Below are 9601 nucleotides of genomic sequence, written 5' to 3'. Positions count from 1 at the left end.
TAATTGAAGAGAATCTAGAGATATACAAAAGCATAAAGATGAAAGTAAAAATCACCCATTGAAAACTTTTGTTAACATCCCATTATATTTCCTTCTAGAATTTTTTCTACATATATATTTGCTTACTACAATAAAAAATACACTCTTTTATTTTTTTTATTTTTATAAGACTGGAATGAAATTGGAGATACTATTGCATACCCAGCTTCATTTACTTAGTGCAATATCTTTAGCATTTTCCCACATTATTAAATGTTTGTGAAAATGTTTTCTAATTTAAATAACACAATGTGGCGTAGCTGTGTGTATGTGTTTCTTTTTACACCAGTTCTCTATTTGTGCATTCATGCTGTACAAATTAATAGTATATATATTACTATGATATATATTATATCATAGTAATATAATATTGCTATTATATTAATAATTAAATAATATTACTGTGACCATCTTGTATGTAAGCAATTTTGTACATCTTTGCATATCTTTTAGGATAATTTTCTAAAAGTAGAAATACTGAATCAAAAGATTCATATTTTTTTGTGTGTTTTCGGTATGGTGGGGGTCACATTTCATTCTTTTTCCATGTGAGTATCCCGTTATTGAGGCACCATTTGTTGAATTTTTGTTTTTGTTTTTTTTTTGTTTGTTTCTTTCTTTTGTTGGCTATTTGTTTTTGTTTTTGGGAAGTGCATGGGCCGGGAATCGAACCGGGTCTCTGGCATGGTGGGCAAGAACTTTAGATGCAGATATTTTAAAAGCTCTTAATACTTATTGCCTTACAATCTCCAGAAATTCTGCTTCCATTTATACTTCTATCAATAAATATATGAAATTTTCCTACACCTTAGAAAACACTGGATATTCTCAGTTTTTTGTAATCATTGCTTGTTTGGGTTAAAAATGATGTTTTAATTTAAATTCAATTTTCCACTTATGGAGTGGATTTTTTTTCACATTATGATGGCCATTTGAAGTTTTACTTTTATGAAATATCTATTCTTCTCCTGTACTTATTTTCTATGTGGGAGTTTATGGTTTTCTAATTGACTCTTATAATTTTATCCTAGCTTAAAGATACATCTATTTATTAAAAAATATTTTGAAAATTCAGGAAAAATATAAAGAAAAGAAAAGACCTCCCACAATCCCATGACCCAGAGATAAACAAAGTTAATGTTTTGGTATGTTTTCCTCCAGCAGTATCTATGCTTTTGTGTGATGTGTATATAAACAATTTTACATATTTTAATAACTTAAGAATAAAACACACTTTTCATTTTTTCTTTGTTTTCATACTTCCTTTAAAATTTACCTTTAATTACACAAGTGTATGTAAATTATATACTTTAAAAATGAAAAAACATTTTTAGATAAGGTCGAAATATCTTTTGACAATCTCTTCCCCAAACCCTGGCTTCTGTCCTTTTCCTTCCCTTCCTGGAGGTCACCACTATTGTAAAGTTGATTTGTATCCTTTTAAATAGATTTCATTCCTTTATATTGCAATTGGGATTGTGTGTGTGTGTGTGTGTGTGAGTGTGTATGCTTAAAAATTTTTATTGTGATATGAACTCACAGAAAATTCATGGAATGTAAATCTTCAGCATAACACATTATTTAAAAAAGTGAACCCACATCAAAGAATAGAACTTTGCCAGGATCCCTAGCTCCCCATGTGTCCTTCACTGATCTCACCCTCTATTATCCTGAATTTTATGTAATCACTTTCTTCCTTATTTTTTCTCAAAAATAGTAATTTTGCCACCTAAGTATATATCATGAAGTCTTGTAGTTTAGTTTTGTCTGTTTGCAAATTTGTATAGAATTATGCTGTACATAATATGTCCTTTTTTGTGTATTGATTCTTTCACTCAACATTGTGCTTGTGAGAATGATCCATGTTTTTGCTTGAGGCTATCATTTGCTCATTTTGTTTATCTGTTCTACTGTTGATGGACATTTGGATTGTTTCTGGTTTTGCACAATCACAAGCAAGGTTGATATGAATTTTTTTTACATGTGTCCTGGTACACAAGTGCATGGGGTTCTCTACGATTACTGGGTCATCAGCTATGTGTATCTTCAGTATTATTAATAATGCTAAAGTCCTTACAAAATTTTCCTGCTAATTTATACTCCAACTCCTGATGTGGAGAAGCTCAGTTTGTCCCCACCCTCTCCAACACTGGTGTTGTCATACTTTGTGATTTTGTCAATTGGGAGAGTGTGTAGTGGTAGTTTTTGTGATTTCCATTTCCATTTCTCTGATTACTAATGAGGCTGAGCACTGTTTCATATGTTTCTTGGCCATTTGGATTTCCTCTTTTACCAAGGTAGCTGTTCAAATTTTTTACCCATTTTTCTATCAGGTTGGTTGTCTTTTTCTGATTGATTTATTTATTCTGAATACCAGTCCTCTATCAGCTTATATGTGTTGCAAATATCTTCTTGTATTTTGCATCTTGAAATTTTTGCTCTATGATGTTAAAAATAAGTACAGACCTTATCTTTAATGTAATAAAATTTATGAATCATTTTCTTTATGGTTACTTTTTTGTATTTTTGGTTATGTACTTTTATGTTATACATCATATATATCACTTTACAACTTGCTTTTTACTCATCAATATAGTTTAGTGATCTATCTTAGTTAATACATAAAGAGTTCTTCATTATTCCAAACTGGTGTATTACATTCTAGATTGTGGCTATTCTACAGTTCACTTAATTGTTTCTCAGTTTTTTTCTGTCATTTAGGTTATTTCTAGTTTTACTTACTTTTTTGTCATTACTTAAAAATGTAATACTGAACATCTTTGCATACAAATTTTTTTTGCTACTCTCATTATTTTCTTATCCTGCTTGTACAGTCATTGGAATAAAAATATAAATTTTAGAAAATTTTTGCAATCAAGTTTGCCAAATTTCTTTTCAGAAAGTTTGTAACAATTTACATGGCCCTTAGCATTGAACGTTCACTTTTGTAGATATTTTCCAACTTTGGGTACTGTATTTTAAAAATCTCTGCCAATAATAAAATCATAACGCTTTCAGAGGAAAACATTTGTTACCTTGTATTGTTTAAGGCTTAAAAAGTGCTGGCAATAAAATAAATATTTTTATATAACTATATTAAAATTAAGGACTTCTGTTCATCAAAAGAATGTGAAAAGACAACCAAAAGAGTGGGAAAAGATAGTTATAATATATATCTGACAGTGGATCCATATCCAAAATATATAAAGAGCTCTTACCTATCAACAAGAAAAAGACACACAACCTTCTAGAAAAAATGGGCAAAAGATTTGAAAAGACACTTCACAAATAAGTGTAATCATATAGCCAGTAACACCGGAAAAAAGTGTTTAGTTTAATTACATCTAAGGAAATGCAAATAAAAACCAAAATGAGATAATACTCCATACCCACCAGAATGGCTATAATAAAAATGATGACAAATGCAAAGTGTAGGTAAGGATGTGAAGCAATTGGAACTCTCATACACTGCTGGTGGGAATGTAAATTGGTTGCAAACATCTTGGAAAACTATTTGGCAGTATCTTTTCCAACAGAAATGTGTGCTATGAGCACCAAAATATACTTAATGTTCAAAGTGCGCTATTCACAATAATACCAAATTGGAAACTACCCAATTCCCATCAACAGAATGGATACATTTTACTGTATCCTTAATGGATTACTTATCCAACAGTGAAAATGAGCAATCTATAACTACACATAATAGCATAGGTGAGTCTCACAAACATAATCTGAACAAAGTAAGCCAGGCCAAATTAGTACTTATAGAGTGATTCCATTTATACGCAAGATGAAAACATACTGTTAAAAGTCAAAGTAGTGATGACCTTTGGGCAGGGGTGGGAGGCAGTGAATGGAAGGGAGAATGAGGGGCTTCTGAGATACAGGTAATATTGTGCTTATTGATGCGGGTGCTGGTGGCTGAGAAAGGTTCAGTTTATGAAAATTCAGCTAGTTGTACACTTTTGATATGGGCTGTTTTCTGTATGTATAGTATATGTAAATGAAAAGCTATTTCTAAGCCTATTTATAAGGGCTACAGATCATCTGTTGCCATTGCTTCAATTTTCATTTATTTGATTTTTATGGAGATAGAACATTCTGTCATATGTTTATTGGTACTTCACATTGTTTTTTTTACATTATTTATGGTTTTACTAAATTTTTTATGAGAATGTTTGCCTTTTTCTCATTTATTTGCAAACACTCTTTATATACTAAGAATATTAACATTTTGCCATTTATGTTGCAAATAATTTATCTACTTGTCATTTGCCTAGCATAGAATAGTGGTTCATTTTTATGTACTCAAATCTATCAATCTTCTCCTTTATAATTTTTTTTCAGTTTCATTTGTGCTTAAATAACTTGAATATTCTTAGACCAAATCAGTTTCTGAATACTGATACAATCACATTAATATTTCAATTTTCCTTGGTCTGTAGTTCCCATGTGCTGAATGCAGGACCTCAGTCTCCAGCCTCCCCCTGTATATCCCATGTCTCCCCAGTTAATTCTGGAAATTCTGTGCTCATTGGCCTTCTTATTGAATATCTGTTGCCCTCAAGATTCTGAGAGTCTTGCATCACTGTGCATGGCTCTTTTAATCCATTCTTGTGGGTGAAGACCTATTGTTGGTTGAGACCTTTTGTTTAGGTTGTGTCCATGGAGATGTGACCCCACCCAATTCAAGGTGGGTTTTAATCCTTTACTCGAGTCCTCTATGAAGAAATTAAAAACAGATAAAACAGAGAGACAGAGAGATGAAACCAAGTGAAATGCTTAAAAAAACATTTATTTGCTTAATCTATTTGAAAGTAAGCTTAGAATGTCTAAATTTTAAAAAGCAACTAAATACCCATTTTAAACTTAATTTTAGTGTAGAAAATTTTCATAAGTGACTTGCACTTCTGAACGTTTATCTAACCAAGTAATTTTACTCTTTTTTGTAAAAGAGTAGAAGAAATGCCCTGGAAGACACAGAGAGCTCAGAGAGGTGTCCCCAAAGAAGCAAGCAAAGACACATGGAACCTAAAAGCAGTGGAACCCTGGGGGCAAAGGACCATCAGTTGCCTTCCCACGTGACAGAGGAACACTGGGTGCCATTGGCTTTTCTTCAGTGAAGGTATCCTCATGTTGATGCCTTAATTTGGAAATTTTCATGGCCTTAGAATTGTAACTTGTAACTTAATAAATCCTCATTGATAAAGTCAACCCATTTCTGGTATATTGCATGTCACAGCTTTGGCAAACAGAAATACTTACACAGGTATTACTTCCTGGTGTTCTTAGGGATGCACACCCTTGAGGGACTATTGAAGCCATATGCTCTTCAGTCTTAACTGTGCTGGGGCCTTGTTTTGTTCAGAAATGGGAAAAAGGTGACTTGTTGCTTACACAACATCAGGCTTCATATTGAGTTATTTTGGAAGTATATATAAATAGAAAATTACATCATTGTGTTTTTCAAATTCATTAACATCAAAATGTATATCATTTTATAACTTTTTAACACAAAATGTTTTACCCAGCAAACATGTAAGTGTGGGTATTATATTATATGATTGCTCTAAGTATTAAGCTGGAAAGCATCTGGTGAGATGTTTGTTTATAAACATGACTTTGTAAATGCCAAGAATTTAGGGACTGCTTATAAGAAATGCCTGCATTCCTGAGCATTTATTTGCTTAATCTATTTGAAAGTAAGCTTAGAATGTCTAAATTTTAAAAAGCAACTAAATACCCATTTTAAACTTAATTTTAGTGTAGAAAATTTCCATAAGTGACTTGCACTTCTGAACATTTATTTAACCAAGTAATTTTACTCTTTTTTGACTTTTTATTGTGAAATAGAACATATATACAAAAAAGCAATAAGTTTCCAAGTACATTTTGACAAGTAGCTATAGACCAGGTTATAAAGTTTGATATGGGTTATAGTTCCACGATTTCTTGTTTTTTTCTTCTAGCTACTCCAAGACACTGGAGACCATAAGAAATATCAATATAATAATTCAGCAGTCATACTCATTTGTTAAATCTTATCTTCTCTGTTACACCCCTCCTTCTCTTTCCTCTTTTTTTTTGTGAAAAATAACATATACACAAAAAAGCAATAAATTTCAAAGCACAGCACAACATTTACTTGTAGAACAGATTTCAGAGTTTGGTATGGGTTACAATTCCACAATTTTAGGTTTTTATTTCTAGCTGCTTTAAGGTACTGGAGGCTAAAAGAAATATCCGTATGATAATTCAGCAGTCATACTCATGTGTTAAACCCTACCTTCTCTGTATAACTCCACCATCACCTTTGATCTTTCTCCCATTTTTTAGGGGTATTTGGGCTATGCCCATTCTAACATTTTCATGTCAGAAGAGGCTATTGAGAATGTTGGATAGGGGGATGGAACTAGTTGATGTTCTGGAGAGGTTGGCCCCTCTGCATCTCAAGACTTATCTGGTCCAGAGACCCATCTGGAGGTTGTAGGTTTTGGAAAGTTACCCTAGTGCATGGAACCTTGTAGAATCTCACGTAATGCTCTAAGTGTTTCTTAGGTTTGGCAGGAATGATTTTGGTTGGGGCTTGGCAAGTTATGATAGTTAGCAATGTCTAACTAAAGCTTGCATAAGAGTGACCTCCAGAGTAGCCTCTCAATTCTATTTGAGCTCTCTCAGCCGCTGCTACCTTATTTGTTTCACTTTTTCCCCTGGACATTGTTGATCTCATGGTGCCAGGGCCAGGCTCATCCTTGGGAGTCATCTCCCACGTCTCCAGGGAGATCTTCACCCCTGGATGTCATGTACCACATAGTGGGGAGGGCAATTGTTCTAGTTTGCTAGCTGCTGGAATGCAATATACCAGAAATGGAATGGCTTTTAAAAAAGGGAATATAATAAGTTGCTAGTTTACAGTTCTAAGGCCGAGAAAATGCCCCAATTAAACAAGTCTATAGAAATCACAGGCATCCAGGGAAAGATACCTGGATTCAAGAAGGCTCATGAAGTTCAGGGTTTCTCTCTCAAGTGAGAAGGCACATGGCAAACACAGTCAGAGTTTCTCTGTCATCTGGAAAGGTACATGGTGAACATGGTCAGGGTTCCTCTCTCATCTGGAAGGGCACATGGCAAACACGGCGTCATCTGCTAGTTTCTTCTCCTGGCTTCCTGTTTCATGAAGCTCCCCAGGAGGCATTTTCCTTCTTCATCTCCAAAGGTCACTGGCTGGTGGACTCTGCTTCTCATAGCTATGTCATTCTGCTCTGCTCTCTCTGAATTTCTCATTCTCGAAAATGTTTCCTCTTTTATAGGACTTCAGAAGCCAATCAAGACCCACCCAAATGGATGGAGACATGTCATCATCTAATCCAGCTTAACAACCACTCTTGATTAAATCACATCTCCAGGAAGATGATCTAATTACAGTTTCAAACATACAGTATTGAATAGGGATTATTCTGCTTTTATGAAATGGGATTTTGATTAAAACATGACTTTTCTAGAGTCCATACATCCTTTCAAACCACCACAGCAATGGTTTCACTGAAAGAGTTAGGCTTAGAGAGAGACCACATCTGAGCAACAAAAGAGGTTCTCTTAAGGTGACTGTTAGGCATATCTATAGGTAGGCTAAGCTTCTCCACTAGCTACATAAGTGTCACAAGAGCAAGCTTCAAGATCAAAGGCTTGGCCTATTGATTTGGGTGTCCTTAAAGTTTGACACAGTATTAGGGATTTCCATGGTGGTAGAATTTAATAGTTCCATATTTTTTCCCCCATCCCTCAAGGGATTTTGCCAATATTTTTGATTATCTACTTAATATACTCTGGAATGTATACAGGCATTATATTAAGCTATACAGGATGAAAGGCTGCCATTCTTATTCTGGGCTCCCTGTGTTTGGATTGTTTACATGATCTATACATACAGATTAAGTTAGAGTATGTGGTATAGACAATTTAGATTCTAGACAAAATGAACCTTTCTTCCTTTTGTCTCAAACAGTAGGTGAAATTCTAAAATACAGACAGCTTCTTCCCTATCCCTGTATTCTGAATTACCTTATTCCCGACTTTGTTGGCTTCATTTTTATCTCTAAATACCAGGTTATACATATATAAAACAGCCTCTCAGTATCCAGAAATAATAATTGCCATTCCAGACTAAATGTGGCTACTATAAGAGTTTATAATCTAGGCTCCAGTCTTCTTATTAGTATTTTCTAAATGAGACCTTATCATATTTGTTCTTTTGTTTCTGGCTTATTTTGCCTCACCAAATGTCCTACAGCTTCATTCACATCATTACATGCCTCACAACTTCATTCCTTTTTGTAACACCACAATGTTCGATCATATGTATACACCATCATTTGGCGATCTACTTCTCAGTCAGTGCATCCTTCAGCCACCTTCATCTACTGGGCCACATGTATAATGTCCAAAGTCAACAGTTCATTAACCCTCTCAATTTTAGATAATTTCATTGTTCCAAAGAAAAAGATAACCAATAAACACACCCTCAGCAAGCAGAAAATCCAAACTTATTTCTAACTCTTGTCCTTTTCCCCATTACGTACCCCTGGTATTGCTGTAGTACTGTTGATATTAATTTTACTCTACAAAAGTAATCTATATGCAATCAGGACTTAAGAGTATTTAGAAGCCTTGATGTCCTTGGCATAGCAGCCGGGGTGGCCACACTGGGAAAATGGCAGACCGGAAGGTGGGAGAGGAGAAGTTGGAGAAGCTGCAGCGAGCTGGAACCATTGGAGGACCTAAAGAAGAAGCAGAAAAACCTGTGAAAACTAAAACTATTTCTTCCAGTAATGGAGGAGAAAGTTCCTGTCGCAGCACTGAGAAATGATCAGCTGAAAAAGAAACTGGAGACCTCCCAACAAAGCCTACGATGATCTTCAAATTTGGACTTGTCATAGGTAGTCAGAAAACAAAGAAAGCAGCAGCTTTATCGATCAAACTTGAATCAAGTAAGCCTAAAGAAACTGTTCCAACTCTTGCTCCAAAAATCCTTTCTGTAGTAGCAGCTTTTAATGAAGATGAAGATAGTGAGCCAAGAAATGTCTCTAGAAGCAAAGATGAGAATGAAGAATATTGGAAGTTATACACCAACATCAGCAGGACCAAACTCTTTCAGCAAAGGAAAGCATGGTTTTTCTGATAACCAGAAGTTATGGGAGCAAAATATAAAATCTCACCTTGGAAATGTCCATGACAATGAAATGATGCGCTTTGAGATTGGGGTGTGGGGGTGAGCGTAAAGTTAAAAATTTCCATTTTTAAAGAATTGTATAAGACTATCCTTGGAGCCACTTTTTTTTTTAAAGATTGAATTGTACACTAATAAATGAGAGTTTGAAATTAGAGGTAATTTATGTCTAGACACAGATTTCAAAACATTTGTTAATTTTATGGTTTCATGTGATTAGTTTCCAAAGGTTATAGTAACAAAGAAATCAGAAATGGTACCTTTTTAAGAATCGCATATTTTTTTAGACATTATTATTAACACATTAAGAGGGAAGCAAAAAGTTATTGTCTA

The 9601-nt window shown here is 34.2% G+C and overlaps 1 pseudogene; it reads left to right on the top strand.

Annotated features, from left to right (window-relative positions):
• Positions 1-8752: 8752 nt before the first annotated feature.
• LOC143672077 (PEST proteolytic signal-containing nuclear protein pseudogene) lies at positions 8753-9314 on the top strand (annotated as a pseudogene).
• The last annotated feature ends 287 nt before the right edge of the window (positions 9315-9601 follow it).

The sequence above is a fragment of the Tamandua tetradactyla genome, chromosome X (assembly GCF_023851605.1).
Source record: "Tamandua tetradactyla isolate mTamTet1 chromosome X, mTamTet1.pri, whole genome shotgun sequence".
Lineage (NCBI taxonomy): Eukaryota > Metazoa > Chordata > Mammalia > Pilosa > Myrmecophagidae > Tamandua > Tamandua tetradactyla.
The sequence above is the reverse complement of the archived record's forward strand: the minus strand, read 5'-3'. Positions and strand labels throughout refer to the sequence as shown.